At 34.7% G+C, this 15,356-nt stretch overlaps 1 long non-coding RNA gene across 1 annotated transcript in view; it reads left to right on the forward strand.

Moving 5' to 3' along the window:
* The window catches only part of LOC139363627 (uncharacterized), a 33,776-nt gene extending 19,250 nt beyond the window's left edge, over window positions 1-14,526 (forward strand). The window contains exons 2-4 of the long non-coding RNA XR_011624343.1: window positions 8,152-8,268; window positions 12,429-12,534; window positions 14,337-14,526. This is a non-coding gene — a long non-coding RNA (uncharacterized lncRNA). The remainder of the gene's footprint in view (window positions 1-8,151; window positions 8,269-12,428; window positions 12,535-14,336) is intronic.
* Window positions 14,527-15,356: the final 830 nt, after the last annotated feature.

Genomic DNA, 15,356 nt, shown 5'->3' on the forward strand with positions numbered 1-15,356 from the left:
AATGTTATGTCTCATCATGGACCATACTTCATATTTGAGTTCTTGAACAATTTCACAAGCAAAGCTGTCAACTCATCTGGAACAGTTCTGCTTTTGGCTGCTCTTTTCTGTCTCAGTGTGGAGAAATCTGCTAAATTTCTGTCTCAGTGTGGATCTCTACTTAAGATATGATATCTGAAAAAAATAATTTAAGTCACTATTGACATGACTCATGTCTCAATTAGGACATGAACCAAATAAATGCTACGGCTATACACTCTGATCTTTAAAAAGTTGTAAATAGTTTACAGCACTAAAAGTGCTCACAAATATCTTACCTTCATTCACAGATCTTGCCCATAGTACAAACCATCCCACAATGGACTGATCACTTTTAAGAAAGAATGACAGAATGGGCAAGCCATTGGATTCCATGTAATTGATTCAATAAAGACTTCTTCCCCATATAGGACAACACTCCCAAAACTTAATCATCATCTTACTATTTATGATACTCATGTACATGTTCATAAGAAGTTATCACGTATAAAGGAAACCATCTAGAATGAAAATGCTGATGAAGCACTTATGAATATGGTGTCTTCTATTTAAAAGAGCTGTATAAGTAATCATTCAAACTGAACACGTTTCAGAGAAAATGGCAACGGTATTATTAATTGTGTGAAAATAGTAGGTGCAAACTAGGACTGTTTCTGGAAAATATGAATTTAGGACACCCTTACCATAATTCACTGAATCCCTGTGGAAACACTTATGAAGAAGAAACCATCATAAGAGATTAAGATGTACTAAATGAAATGTTTCCACTAACAAGGGAACTACTGTGACTTTCTTTCAGACAAAGCCTAAGAAAGAATTCACAGACCCTTTGAAAGAAGCAGCAGGCTGCAGCCTGCTCTGTGCAACAGGTAGAAAACCCTTAAGTTTCCAGAGTGTGAGATGGGATGAGCCTAACTCCGAGCACACATCCTCACCAAGGAATCTGAAAATCCAGAGCACAGGAGAAGGCCTTAACAACCTACCCACAGCTGGGTTGAATTTAGGGGACATCTTGAAATATAAAAGTAGAAGCAGCAGCAGGACGTGCCTTGTAGGCATTCCCAGCCTCCAGCAGGAGTCCAGGGAACCCATTCCTGACTATGCCTCACAAATGTCCTTGAGGAAGTCAGCCAACAAGCTTAGGGAGGGGGTGAAGGGTAAAAGAAGCTCTCAGCTGAATTTTGTGATATAATTTTGAGTAGTGTCTTAGTCCATTCTCACATTACCATAAAAAACTGCCCGAGATTGGGTAATTTATTTAAAAAAAGAGGTTTCATTAACTCACATTTCCACATGGCTGGGGAAGCCTCAGGAAATTTACAATCATGGCAGAAGGCAAAGTGGAAGCAAGGACCCTCTTCACATGGCAGCAGGTAAGAGAAGTGCAAAGAAGAAACTTCCAAACACTTATAAAACCATTGGAACTCATGAGAACTCACTCACTATCACAAGAACAACATGGGCAAACCACTCACATGATTCCATCACCTCTCTCCCTCGACACGTGGGGATTACAAGTCCCTCCCTCAACACAGGAGGATTACAATCTGAGATGATATTTGGGTGGGGACACAGGGCCAAACCATAAGTGGAGACAAACTCTCTTGAACAGAATTGAGGGCAAATGGGAAGTGTGCTGTGAACATGAGTGAGCACAGGAGCTGGGTGTCCAGGCTCGCTGGCAGACACAGAGATCCCTGCTTGCTGTCCCTGTGGGGAAGTTTATGGACGGGGGCAGGTCAGAATTCTGTGTGCAGGCTGCCTGGATCTAAACCGTATCTCCTTACACCACAGTGGAAGAAAACTGGATACCAACTCCAAAAGGAACCCTCAAAACTACACAATTATATGGAAATTAAATAATCTGTTCTTGAATGAATTTTGGGTTGACAATGATTTTTAAATGGAAATTTAAAAAATATTTGAAATGAATAGTAATAAATAAATACTGGCCCAGTTATCAAAAACATCTGGGAAATACAAAAGTATTTCTAAAAGGAAGTTCACAACATTAAATGCCTATGTCAAAAAGTCTGAAAGAGCACAAATTGAAAACTTAATGTCACACCTCAAGAAACTAGAGAAATAAGCACAAACTAAACCCAAGCCAAGCAGAAGAAAATAAATAATAAAAATCAGAGCAAAACTCAATGAGATTGAAACAAACAAAAAGATAAATGACACAAAAAGTTGGTTCTTTGAAATTATTAACAAAATTGATAGACTGTTAATGAGTTTAACCAAGAAAAGGAGAGAGAAGATCAAACTAAGCTCAATTAGAATGAAAATGGGAGACATTATAATTGATACTACAGAAATACAAAAATCCATTCAAGGCCACCTTTATATGCACAAACTAGAAAATCTAGAGAAGATGGATAAATTCCTAGGAATGTACAACCCTCCTATATTGAATCAGGAAGAAATAAATAACCAGAACAGTCCAATAACAGGCAGCAAAATTGAGCCAGCCATTTAAAAAACTGCCAACAAAACAAAGCCCAGGCAGGACCTGATAGATTTACAACTGAAGTCTATCAGACATTCAAAGAAGAATTGGTACCAATCCTATTGAAACTATTCCAAAAGACAGGAAAAGCAGGAATCCTTCCTAAATCATTCTAACAAGCCAACATCACCCTAATACCAAAACTAGGAAATATAACCACAAGAACTAAAAAGAAACCTACAGACCAATGTCTTTGATGAACATAGATGCATAAATGCTCCAAGAAATAGTAGCTAACTGAATCTGATTCCAACAGCATCTCAAAAAATAATACATCATGATCAACTGGGTTTCATACCAGGGATGTAGGAATGGTTTAACACATGAAACTCAATAAATGAGATACATTAAATAAACAAAATTAAAAACAAAAACTATATGATGCAGAAAAATCATTTGTTAAAATTCAGCATTGCTTTATGATTAAAAACCGTAACAAAATAGACAGAATGGACTTACCACAAAGTAATAAAAACCATGTATGATAAACCCACAGTCAACATCATACTGCATGGGAAAAAGTTGAAAACATTCTCCCTGAGAACTGAAACAAGACAAGGATGCCTACATTCCCCACTTCTATTCAACATAGTGCTAGAAGCCCTAGCCAGAGCAGTCAGACAAGGAAAAGAAAAAAAGGGCATCCAAATTGACAGAGAAAGTCAAACTGTCGCTGTTCACTGATGGTATGATTGTATACCTAGAAACTATAAAGCTCCTAGGTCTGATAAACAAATTAAGTAAAGTCTCAGGATAAAAAATCAATGTACACAAATTAGTAGTGCTGCTATACAATAACAATGAGCATGCTGAAAATCAAATAAATAACTCAATTTCTAAATATACTTTTTTAGAAATATACTTAGCCAAGGGTTGAAAGATCTCTATACTGAAAACTACTAAACACTGTTCAAAGAAATCATAGATGACATAAATGGACATACATCCCATGTTCGTGAATGGAAAGTATAAATATTATGAAAATGACCATACTGCCCAAAGCAATCTACTGATTCAATGAAATTCCCATTAAAATATTACCATGATTCTTCACAGAACTAGAAAAAAAAAAACCAATTCTAATATTCATATGGAACCAAACAAGAACCCACATAGCCAAAGTAATACTAATAGAAAAGAACAAATCTGGAGGCATCTGCTAACCAACTTCAAATTATACTACAAGGCTATAGTTAAAAATATAAGATATAACTGGTATAAATATAGTCATGTTGACTAATGGGACAGAAGAGAGGACTCAGAAAAAACGCCAAATACTTATAGCTAACTGCTCTTTGACAAAGTATACAAAAACATAAAGAGGGGAAAGGATACCCCCTTTAATAAATGGTGCTGGGAAAACTGGCAAGCCACATGTAGAAGAATGAAACTGGATCCTCATCCCTCTTCTTATCCAAAAATCAACTTGAGATTGATCAAAGACTTAAATCTAAGACCTGAAACCATAAAAATTCTAGAATATGGCCAGGCGTGGTGGCTTACGCCTACAATCCCAGCACTTTGGGAGGCCAAGGAGGGAGGATCATGAGGTCAAGAGATCGAGACCATCCTGGCCAACATGGAGAAACCCCATCTCTACTAAAAATACAAAAATTAGCTGGGCATGGTGACACATGCCTGTAGTCCCAGCTACTTGGGAGGCGGAGGCAGGAGAATCACTTGAACCTAGGAGGCGGAGGTTGCAGTAAGCTGAGATCGTGCCTCTGCACTCCGGCCTGGTGACAAGGTAAGACTTGGTTTAAAAAAAAAAAAAAAGTTCTAGACTAAACATCCGAAAAACTCTTCTAGACATGCTTAGGCAGAGAATTCATGACTGAGATTCTGCAAACAAATGCAGCAAAACCAAAAATAAATTCATGGGGCCTCATTACACTAAAAAGCTTCTGCACAGCAAAAGAAATAATATCAGCAGAATAAACAGACAACCCACAGAATGGAAGAAAATATTTGCAAACTACGCATCCAACAAAGGACTAATATCCAGAATCTACAAGGATCTCAAACAAATCAGCAAGAAAGAAACAAATAATCCTATCAAAAATTGGGCAAAGGATTTAAACAGATAATTCTCAAAAGATGATATACAAATAGCCAATAAACACATGAAAGATGGTCAACATCACTAATTATCAGGGAAATGCAAATTTAAACCTCAATAAGATACCACCTTACTCCTGCAAGAATGGCTCTAATTAAAAAGTTGAAAAACAGTAGATGTCGACATGGATGTGGTAAAAAGGGGACACTTTTACACTGGTGATGGGAATATAAACTAGTACAACCACTATGGAAAACAGTATGGAGATTCATTAAAAAACAAAAAGAAGAATTACCGTTCAATCCAGTAATTCCCCGACTGGGTATCTACTCAAAGGAAAGTAAATCTTATAAGCAAAAGACAAACGCACATACATATTTATATGTATGTTTTTAACTATAGCCTTGTGTTTTTAACTATAGCCTTGTAGCACAATTCTCAATTGCAAAGATATGGCACTTTGGGAGGCCGAGGCAGGTGGATCATGAGGTCAGGAGATGGAGACCATCCTGGCTAACAGGGTGAAACCCCGTCTCTATTAAAAATACAAAAAAATTAGCCGGGCATGGTGGTGGGCACCTGTAGTCCCAACTACTCTGGAGGCTGAGGCAGGAGAATGGCGTGAACCTGGGAGATGGAGCTTGCGGTGAGCCAAGATCATGCGACAAAGTGAGACTCCGTCTCAAAAAAAAAAAAAAAGATATGGAAGCAACCTAAATATTTGACCAGTGAGCAGATAAAGAAAATGGCCAGGCGTGGTGGCTCACACCTGTAATCCCAACATTTTTGGAGGCCGAGGCAGGCAGATCACCAGGCCAGTAGATTGAGACCATCCTGGCCAACATGATGAAACTTCATCTCTACTAAATATATAAAAAATTAGCCAGGCATGGTGGTACGCGTCTGTAGTCCCAGCTACTTGGGAGGCTGAGGCAGAAGAATTTCTGGAACCTGGGAGGCGGAGCTTGCAGTGAGCCAAGATCCAGCCACAGCACTCCAGCCTGGTGACAGAGTGAGACTCCATCTGAAAAACAAACAAACAAAAAACAGAAAATGTGATATATATACACCATGGAATACTACTCAGCCATAAAAAGGAACTAAATAATACCTTTTGCAGTGACTTGGATGGAGCTCAAGGCCATTATTCTAAGCAAAGTAACTCAGGAATGGTAAATCAAATGTGTTATGTTTCATTTACAAGTGGGAGCTTCGCTATAAGTATGCAAAGGCATAAGAACGATGGACTTTGAGGACTGAAGGGGGATGTTTGAGGGGGTGAGGGATAAAAGACTACATATTGGGTATAGTGTACACTGCTTAGGTGATGAGTACACTAGTATCTCAGAAATCACCACTAAAGAACTTATCCTGGCTGGGTATGGTGGCTCACACATGTAATTCCAAGCACTTTGGGAGGCCAAGGCGGGCTGAACACTTGAGTTCAGGAGTTTGAGACCAGCCTAGCCATGCTAAAACCCATCTCTCAAAAAAAAAAAAAAAAAAATTAGGTGTGGTGGCATGCACCTGAGGTCCTAGCTACTCAGGGGGCTGAGATGGGAAGATTGCTTGATCCTAGGAGGTGGAGGTTCTAATGAGCCAATCTCATGTAATGCACTTCAGCCTCGGTGACAGAGGAAGACCCTGTCTCAAAAAAAAAAAAAAAAAAAAAAAAAAAGTAAAAGAAAAAATATATATTTATGTAACTGTATTAGTCCGTTTTCACCCTGCTTATAAAGAGATACCCAAGACTGGGTAATTTATAAAGAAAAAGAGATTTAATGGACTCACAGTTCCACGTGGCTGTGGAGGCCTCAGAATCATGGTGGAAGGTGAAAGGCACGTCTTACATGACGGCAAACAAGAGAGAATGAGATAGCTTGTGCAGGGAAACTCCCCCTTATAAAACCATCAGATCTCAAGTGAGACTTATTCACTATCAGGAGAACAATATGGGAAAGACCCGCCCCCATGATTCAATTACCTCCCACTAGGTCCCTCCCATGACATGTGGAAATAGTGGAAGCTACAATTCAAGATGAGATTTGGGTGGGGACACAGCCAAACCATATTAGTAACCAAAAATGGCCTGTACCCCCAAAATTATTAAAATAAAAATAAAAATCAATAAAGAATTTTTTTAAAAAGAGTCACTGGTCAGACTGTTGGATGTATTTATAAGCTGCATGGGGCCTTAAGCCCCTCCATCTTGGCTTAGCAGCTACTAATGTGTCATGGAATAAGGAAAGGGACAACTGAAAAAGAAAGAGCAAGCCTTCCCATAACACTTGTGGGCCTTATGTCAAGAGAAAAATCAGGATCACACCCGCCATAATCTACGTATTAATTTAGAAAAATAGATTCAGCAAACAAATAAAATATTTGACAAATGTGCCTTCAGAGAGACAAAATTGTTTGTAAAGTATCTTATATAATTGAAAGTAGATAAAAATCATCTTAACTCTTACTCATTGTAAAATATCAAAACCATTAAAAATTAGTTCACAGTACACTAAATTTAAATATAGTTTTAATAAACAGCATGTTAAAGTAAAATATATTTTCATTTGAAACAAAGATTTTTTAAGACATTCAAAGTTTGTATAAGTTTTAAAACATGTATGCATTGTGCTTAATAAATATAAAAATATAAAATATTTAAATAAAGTTTATTTTATTCAGTATTTTAAATGCAAAATTCAAATTTTCTTAAATGTTCAGATACTAGCGAATTTTTTTACAATTTACAGTTCTATCTAGTTACCCATGTGAAGGATTTTATCCCACTTAAACTTTGCTATATCTAGATCTACCTCTGGAGCCGCAAATTAGAGGGAAAAGAAAAGAAAGTTAATAAATATTAAGCGCTGTTAGAACATACTTAATTATGAAACAACCAATGGCAAATAAGATATCTGAGAAGGATTTTAAAAGTTAATAATGCTGTGCTTCCTCCTACCTAAACCCTTCTGGACTCAAGTTATTTCTGCACTATGAAACAGTGTACATCTCTGACATCAGCACCGAGAGGAATAGATATTCAAATTTATCAAGAGCTCTTTCTGCATATCTTGGGCACACATAATGTTTCTATTTTATTATGACAATGTGTGGAACTAGACTGAATTTTGAATGTTAAATCAGCTTTGCTTTTCTAGAATGCATGTAAGTTGGCTGTGATACACCTTTTTTATATATCATTGGGTTTGTTTTGCCAAGATTCAATTAAAATATAAATGTATATGTTCATGAGTGATGTTGACCTGTAATTTTCCTTTCTTGTAATGCCCTTGCCAGATTTTGATTTCAAAGCTATGCCAAATTCCAAAAAATGAATTAGGAAGTGTTACGGCATTTTCTATTCTCTGAAATAGTTGTGTCATATTGTTGTTCATTTTTCAAGACAATTTGTTAAAATTAACTCATATTTTATTCCTATCTCAGATAAATCTCTTTGGATGCCATTTCCCATATGCATCTTTTGCATGAATGCTCAATTTTCAGGCAGAGGAACTGACTTTATTTTATCTAACTTTCTTTCAAGGGTATTTCTATAGCAGTCAGCCTAGGAAGATGGATATAATGCATGTCTGGAGTAGAAAGTATTTTGCTGTCCAGAGTAATGGAGACAATAACACCCTCGAAGGCAAAGTTTGAGCAGGTTTGCTAACAGTTCCTTTATAACACTAAGGCTTTTCTAACTCAAGGTGCCTTGGTTGTGACACAACTTGATTGTATGTAAAGAGAGCTTCCTCCAGGACCATTCTGTATTGCTCCCGGCAGGACTTGGGGAAAGGTGAGCCAGTGTAAATGAAGCTCGTGCTTCTTGCTATGCCATGAAGAACAAAGTCCTGTGTCTCCAACCCCAGAATCTTCTTCCATAATCTATAAAACAGTGGTGGGCTTATTTGACAGCCTTTCAAATAAGGTAAAAATAAGGTAAAATATCACACATTTTACAGAAACTGGGTAAAATGCAGATTTCTCTAGAAGCAGAGAGAATATATGTTGGCATTTCCTTGATTTTCAGATACAACAAAGCTTTAAACCTTTAATATTTAAAAACAGTAATTGTCAGACAAAAAGCCTTTTAACAACAGCAAAAAAAAAATGAATCCTCCAAGTAAAAAGAGATGAATACTATTTTGTAAATATAACTCGATAGTAAATCACAATAACTGTGTTCTACTTCTCATTTTCTGCCTGTTACCTGTGTTGATTTACTGGGATATAGTATTTTTAATTATAATGACCAAGTTATAACATCTTTTTATAATTTACTTAAATTATTCAATTAAATAACCTATCATAATTTTATACTTTATATTAGATTATAAGCACTCATAAATTACATGTATCTCAATGTATAATTAAATGAGGTATTAAAAATTGAACATATCTATATACTTAGAACCCAGATCAAAAAACAGACCCATCCACACTCTAGAATGCCTTTTGATTTCCTGTCCAGTCAATGTCACTTCTCAAGGGTAACCGTTCTCCTGACTTCTATCAGAGTAGATTAGTTTTTCCTAATGTGTATTTTTGAATCAAAGAAGATATGTACTTGTTTATACACAATGTTAATTTTTGATTACTATTATGTTTGAAAGATTCATCATTGTCATTGTAGTTGCAGGTAACTCATACTCGGTACTATATATTCTCCTTTGTGAATATGCCACATTTGTTTCCATTCTACTTTTGTTGGAATATGAGAAGTTTTCAATTTAAAGCTATTGCAATACCACCTGTCTTTTGGTAAACATCTGAACTTAATTTTATGAGGTATAAATCCAGAGTAGAATTAATCGGCCCTTAGGCATACACACACACACACACACACTCTCACACATACGTGCATGCATATATATATATGCATATATATATATATATAATTTTAAATTTACCATAGTAAATATTGCCAAAGGACATTTTGAAGATTCTAGTTGGCTTGGTTTACATTATCATAGGTGTAGAATTTTATTTTAAACCAATTTACACTTTGACACTATGGTAATTCTGTAGCTCTACCATCTTACCAACGTTTAGTGTTTTTTGTCTTTTTACATTTTAATCATTCTGGAGAGGATGTAGATGTATTGCACTTTGGGGAAAATTTGCATTTCTCTGGTGGCTAATGAAGTCAAACATTTTTTCATGTTTGCTAGCCATCTCCACATTCTCTTATGTGTAGTTTCAAAAGTTTAAAATTTTGCCATGTTTCTACTGGTTTATACAAGTGATTTATGCATGTTCTTTATGCTAAATATGACTATATCATAAAGATTGCCTTCCATCGTGTGGCTTGCATCTCACTACTTTAATATTATTGTCATCGTCCGAAGTGCTTATTTTCAGTATACTCCAATTTATCTGTTTTTTTTTTTAATTAGAGAAAGTGCTTTTCATCTCCTGTTTTCAAAATATTTGTCTACTTCAAGTTCACAATGATGTTGTCCTCAAAAAGCTGTTTACATTTAATTCTAATGTTTACATGTTAAATATATGTGGAATCTATTACTATGGATGGTGTAAGGTATGGGTCATGATTCATTTTTTATATAGATGTCCAATGATACTTCTAGAAAAATTTATTGGAAGTACCATCCTTTTCTCATTGCACTGTACTGTTGTCTTAGTTGTAAATTAGTTCATCATATTTGTGCTTCTCTTTGGGACTCAATTCTATTCCAATACTCATTGTGTTTTGGTTTACAGCAATTACAACAATGCCACAATGCCTTACATACTGTAACTTTATAATAAGTCTGGATATCAGTTAATGTCTGATCTCCCACTTTGTTCTTGTAATTTGCCTTGATTAGTCATGGCCCTTGACATTTCCATATGCTTAGAGTTAGATGGTAAATTTTAGCAAATGTTTGTTTATATTTGATGAAGAATCATGTTAAGTATATTTATTTGGGGGAAATAAATTATCTTTTTACAATATCAAGTTTTGTAATTCATGAACTTGGTATATTTCTTTGTTTATTAAAGTATTTTAATTCTACCAATAAAGTTGTGTAGTTTTTGAGGTAAATATTTGTATTTTATCAGACATTTTTCTTAGTATTTAATTTTTTGAATTGTTCATAGTAGCCTTATTTATGACAACCGTAAGCTGGACACAAATCATCAGTAGCTGAATAAATAATAAAAATTGTGGTACTTCCATGCAATAGAACACTATTTGGAATTTAAAAGGAACACATTAATGACACACACAACAACAGACATGCATCATAAAAACTTGCTGAGCAAAGGAACCCAGATAAATAAAAATGCATATTCTATGATTCAATTTATAGAAAGTTCTAGAACAAGCAAAATCAATTTATGATGATAGATATCAAATTAATGGCTGCCTGGAGTGGGGAGTGCAAGACAGTAGGGGAACTGACTGTAAAATGGCAAAAGATAACTTTTTGGAGCAAAAAATGATTCTATATATTTATTGGAGTAGTGGTGAATGGTGTATACATTTATCAAAACTCATCAAACTGGATAATTTAAATGTTTCAATTTGTTTTATGTAAAGTACATCTCAGTGATTTTGATCAAAAATCATAAAATTGGATTCAAGTTTTTAAGTGTGGAATGAGTGAGCTTTGGCAACAATGAACCAAATGGGTGAGAGGCTACCTATATACAATGGAGTACTATGAAGCCATAATAAAGAATTAAATTAGGTCCTTTGCAGCGATATGGATGCACTGGAAGGCCATTATACTAAGTAAACTAACACAGAATCAGAAAGCTATATACCTCCTGTTCTGTCATATAAATTGAAACGAAACTTTGGGTACCCAGGGACATAAAGATGGAAACAATAGACACTAAGCACCGTTTTTTAAAAAGCGGGGAATGAGAAACAGGGACAAGGTTAGAAAAACTATCTATTTTCCACTATGGTTGTTACCTAGGTGATGGGTTCAATTACACCCCAAGCCTCAGCATCATCCAATGTACCCTTGTAACAAACTTGCACACAACTCCCTGAATTTAAAATAAAAATTGAAATTAAAAATAAAATAAATTGCTATGGATGTTCTGGTAATTGGTGAGCACTCTGATTTGACAGTTTGCCTCTCAGATAATAGTAAAATACTAAAGTTATGCCTTCTAAATCAAATGGTTAATGCAACATGCTTATAATAATTGTGATTTTGCCAATTCTCTCATCTGGATAACAAATTAGATTTTGCAAGTCAGCAAAACCCACTAATGTTGTTCCCCATAGGCTGAGATTATTTCACATCTATGTTTAAAACTACTGAAAACTAATCTATTAAATTAGGAGGCAAAAAGGAAAAGGTGTGTTTGGCTCTGCTATCCTAAATGGATTTGCATTTTTAATGTTACTGTAAATAGCATCATTTTTTTTTTGTTACTGGACTATTTGTTGTTGGTATATAGAAGTAAAATTGATTTTTTAGAGAGGTTATATCCAGCAACATTACTAAACTGACTTCTTAAAAGTAATAATCGGTTTAGATTATTTTACATTTTTTAGAAACCAAATCACACTGTTTGATTAAAGGGAGTTTTAGTCGTATTTCAGTTGGTAAGGCTTTAATAACCCTTTAAATTTATTTATTTCACTAGTTAGAATGCTCACACAATGGGAAAAAAGAGACAGAAGATCATTATTTCACTATGAAACTATTTATCTTCCGTCTACTATCAAAGATTATCTTGTGTCACTGTGATACCTTCAAATTACGTGTGTGTATACACATAAAACTTATATATGTGTGCATGTGTGTGTGTGCATGTGTATTTGCAAGTCATACAATTTTTTTCTATTTCTTGCAGGAGGAGCATTGGCATGCTGTGACCTACTTTATCCACCCAAATGTTGAAGTATCTCTGATAAGTTTTTAAATTGTAAGACATTGCAAATATCATCCCTTGTATGCAGGTAAATATATGTAAAACACAAATTTATATCTAACATAAGTGGCATTCACTGATGGACTAGTTGATCATTTTTATGATCTGATGCTATTAAACCTAGTTTTCATCTTCTGTTGCAGAAATTTATAGTTCATCTGTTTCTGTATGATTACTCTTTTATTAAGGAATATTTTACAGATTAAAAATTCCACAATGGGGATAAGATGAAAATGAGATCCAATAGTTGTGTTATTGTACAGGATAATCCATGCTGCTATAAGAGATAACCTACAAGATGTATAATAAATAAAATATAATAATGGTTTCGACTTTCATAGTCAAAATAAAATTGTACTATTTGACAGCGGTGACTACTTTCCTGGACACAGTTATTCAAGGACCAAGAATGACAGTATCCCTGTCATCTTAAATTTATAATTATGATTTTTACCATAATTGTCCCAATTTCATTCAGCCAGAAGGAAAGAAGATTACAGAGAAATGCTAAAGAATTTCTTACACGGAGACATGGAAAAGAACACAAGCGCGAACTCATCACTTGTGTTTCAATTGAATTTGGTAGAAATAATTCATGTGATTACATCTAAGTGTAAAAAGCCTGAAAAATTGTATCTACTTACATTCTCAGGAAGAATAGATAAGCATGTTTTACTGAGGAGATGTACTATAGAAAGGTATGTATAAAATTATAGAAAAATGTAGCTGCATTTTCCCTGGAAGTTCTGGAAAACATTAAAATGATAGCTGTCTTTTTTTTTTTTTTCCAGGAGATTGAAAGACAAATAAACTATTCAATTTTATTAACTGAACAAGGGCAGGATGACAAGATTTCAGTCAGATAAACTAGAAACTTTTCAGTTCAAATGCATGAAATAAAATGGATTGACATGTAAAGGAGTTTTAAATATAGTATTCTCAGTAGTCAAGGATTTGATATTCAGAATTTTGGCTCTGTGGGCAAAGGTCAGCAGTAGTAAGGTTAAAGCATGAATTTGAGTAATTTTTTGGGAAGTTTTAGGTTTGGAAATCTAATGACTATGGTTTGATAATGTGTTTAGTCCCCCAAATTTCAAACTAATTGACTGGGCAGATTGTACATATTTTAATATTATGTTGCATCATTAGACAATACGAAAACATATATACCTCAACTCATTTCTAGAATTTTACCTCCCTGTATTCAAGTAATTGTATCCTCTTTTGGATACAAAAATTTTCTCATTTAGGTATCCATACAAATAAATGTAATGAACATTTATCAACTTGCCATTTTATGGCATATTTCCTACACACTGCGTAAGAGGAAATTAAGTTTATTCAGATATGCTTAATAAACTAAAGATGTGGGAAACTGGAGTTTATTAAGTATTTAAAAATATAGTTGCCTAATTACCAAACCATATTTTTTGTTTATACAAGAGCTAAGAGCCTTTTCTAGCAAATTTACAAATCAATATACTTTATAGCAATATTCTATTAAATATATAATTTATAGAGATGTATTTTACCTAAGAAGCAAATTTGGTATCAATATGCAAATATATCTGAGAATACACATACACACAGACACACAAATAATTATAATTATGTATTTATGTATATATAACCGGGCAGCTTAACTTCACGATGCATTTTAAAACTTGTTTTTTCCTTTCTCTTGGGTTTCAACATACAACCTTGAAGTAAACTGCAGAAGCCTTTTCCTTTAGCCTTAAAATAGACTCTACATCCCTCCCTTTCTTACCATATGTACTCCCTTCACATTTATCTGACTGTATGCTAGTATCTAATTATTTGCCTTCCTAGAAGTTCCAGGGGCTAATCTTGAGACAGACAGAACAAGCCCAGAGACTCAGCTGCAAAATTCCTGAGATTACTTCAAGGCGGCTAGTCATCAACGTGGACATTGTTGAGATGATGCTGGGCCGAGATCTAAGTCCATGGGGAACCCAAGATAGCCACTAGAACAGGTTAATTTGAGGACAATCTGGCTACTTCCCTATTACTAGTTTTGGTTAATAAAGTCACTTTCTTTCTAATGTATGCCACTCTTGTTAATTACACTCTGCAAGCGGTGAGTGACTGAACCTGCATTCACTTCTATATACAAAAGAATGTTTATAGTAATTCTAAGCACTAGTTTCCCCAAAACAACAGTGTAAGCCACGACGCCTATAAATAGTTATCTTCCATTGTTTGCAAGTATTTTTTTTAAATGAGTCACAATGCAGTATATTCATATTCAGGAAACATTGTAAGGGTTTGTTGTTGCCATTTTTTTTTTTCTGTTTTTATCTTTCTAGCAACCAGCAAGTAGAGTAAGAACCCCAGGCGGTCTGATTTCTCATCCAATTGCATTTTCATTTTATAATTCTTTCATTATTTTTATTCTGCTTGCATTTCTGGTATTTTATTTGTTTTTAAAAAATCATATATAATGGTCTTCACCATTATTGCAAATAAATATATACAGGTCATAATAGTCAGTGGACATTTATACCCTTAGTCACACACACGCACATAATCCACTCTATTGATATAGTGCTAGTGTTATCGCTAGTGATTACTGGTGAGAAATAGTTGCAGATGAATAGATGGATCTTGATATATAGATATGGAGGTATTATAGATATATAGATGTTCAATATGGAGCTTGATATATAGTGCATACTTATGCACTCCTATACTAGGAGTGGTTCCACTCCTAGAAGTTCTGAGGTATTTAGGTAACTAAACTCTGAGCTTTCAATTACTTAATCAATAGTCATAATAGTCACTGAACATTTACACCCTTAGCCACACATATACACACATATTCCGCTGTAT

The sequence above is a fragment of the Macaca nemestrina genome, chromosome 6 (assembly GCF_043159975.1).
Source record: "Macaca nemestrina isolate mMacNem1 chromosome 6, mMacNem.hap1, whole genome shotgun sequence".
Classification (NCBI taxonomy): Eukaryota; Metazoa; Chordata; class Mammalia; order Primates; family Cercopithecidae; genus Macaca; species Macaca nemestrina.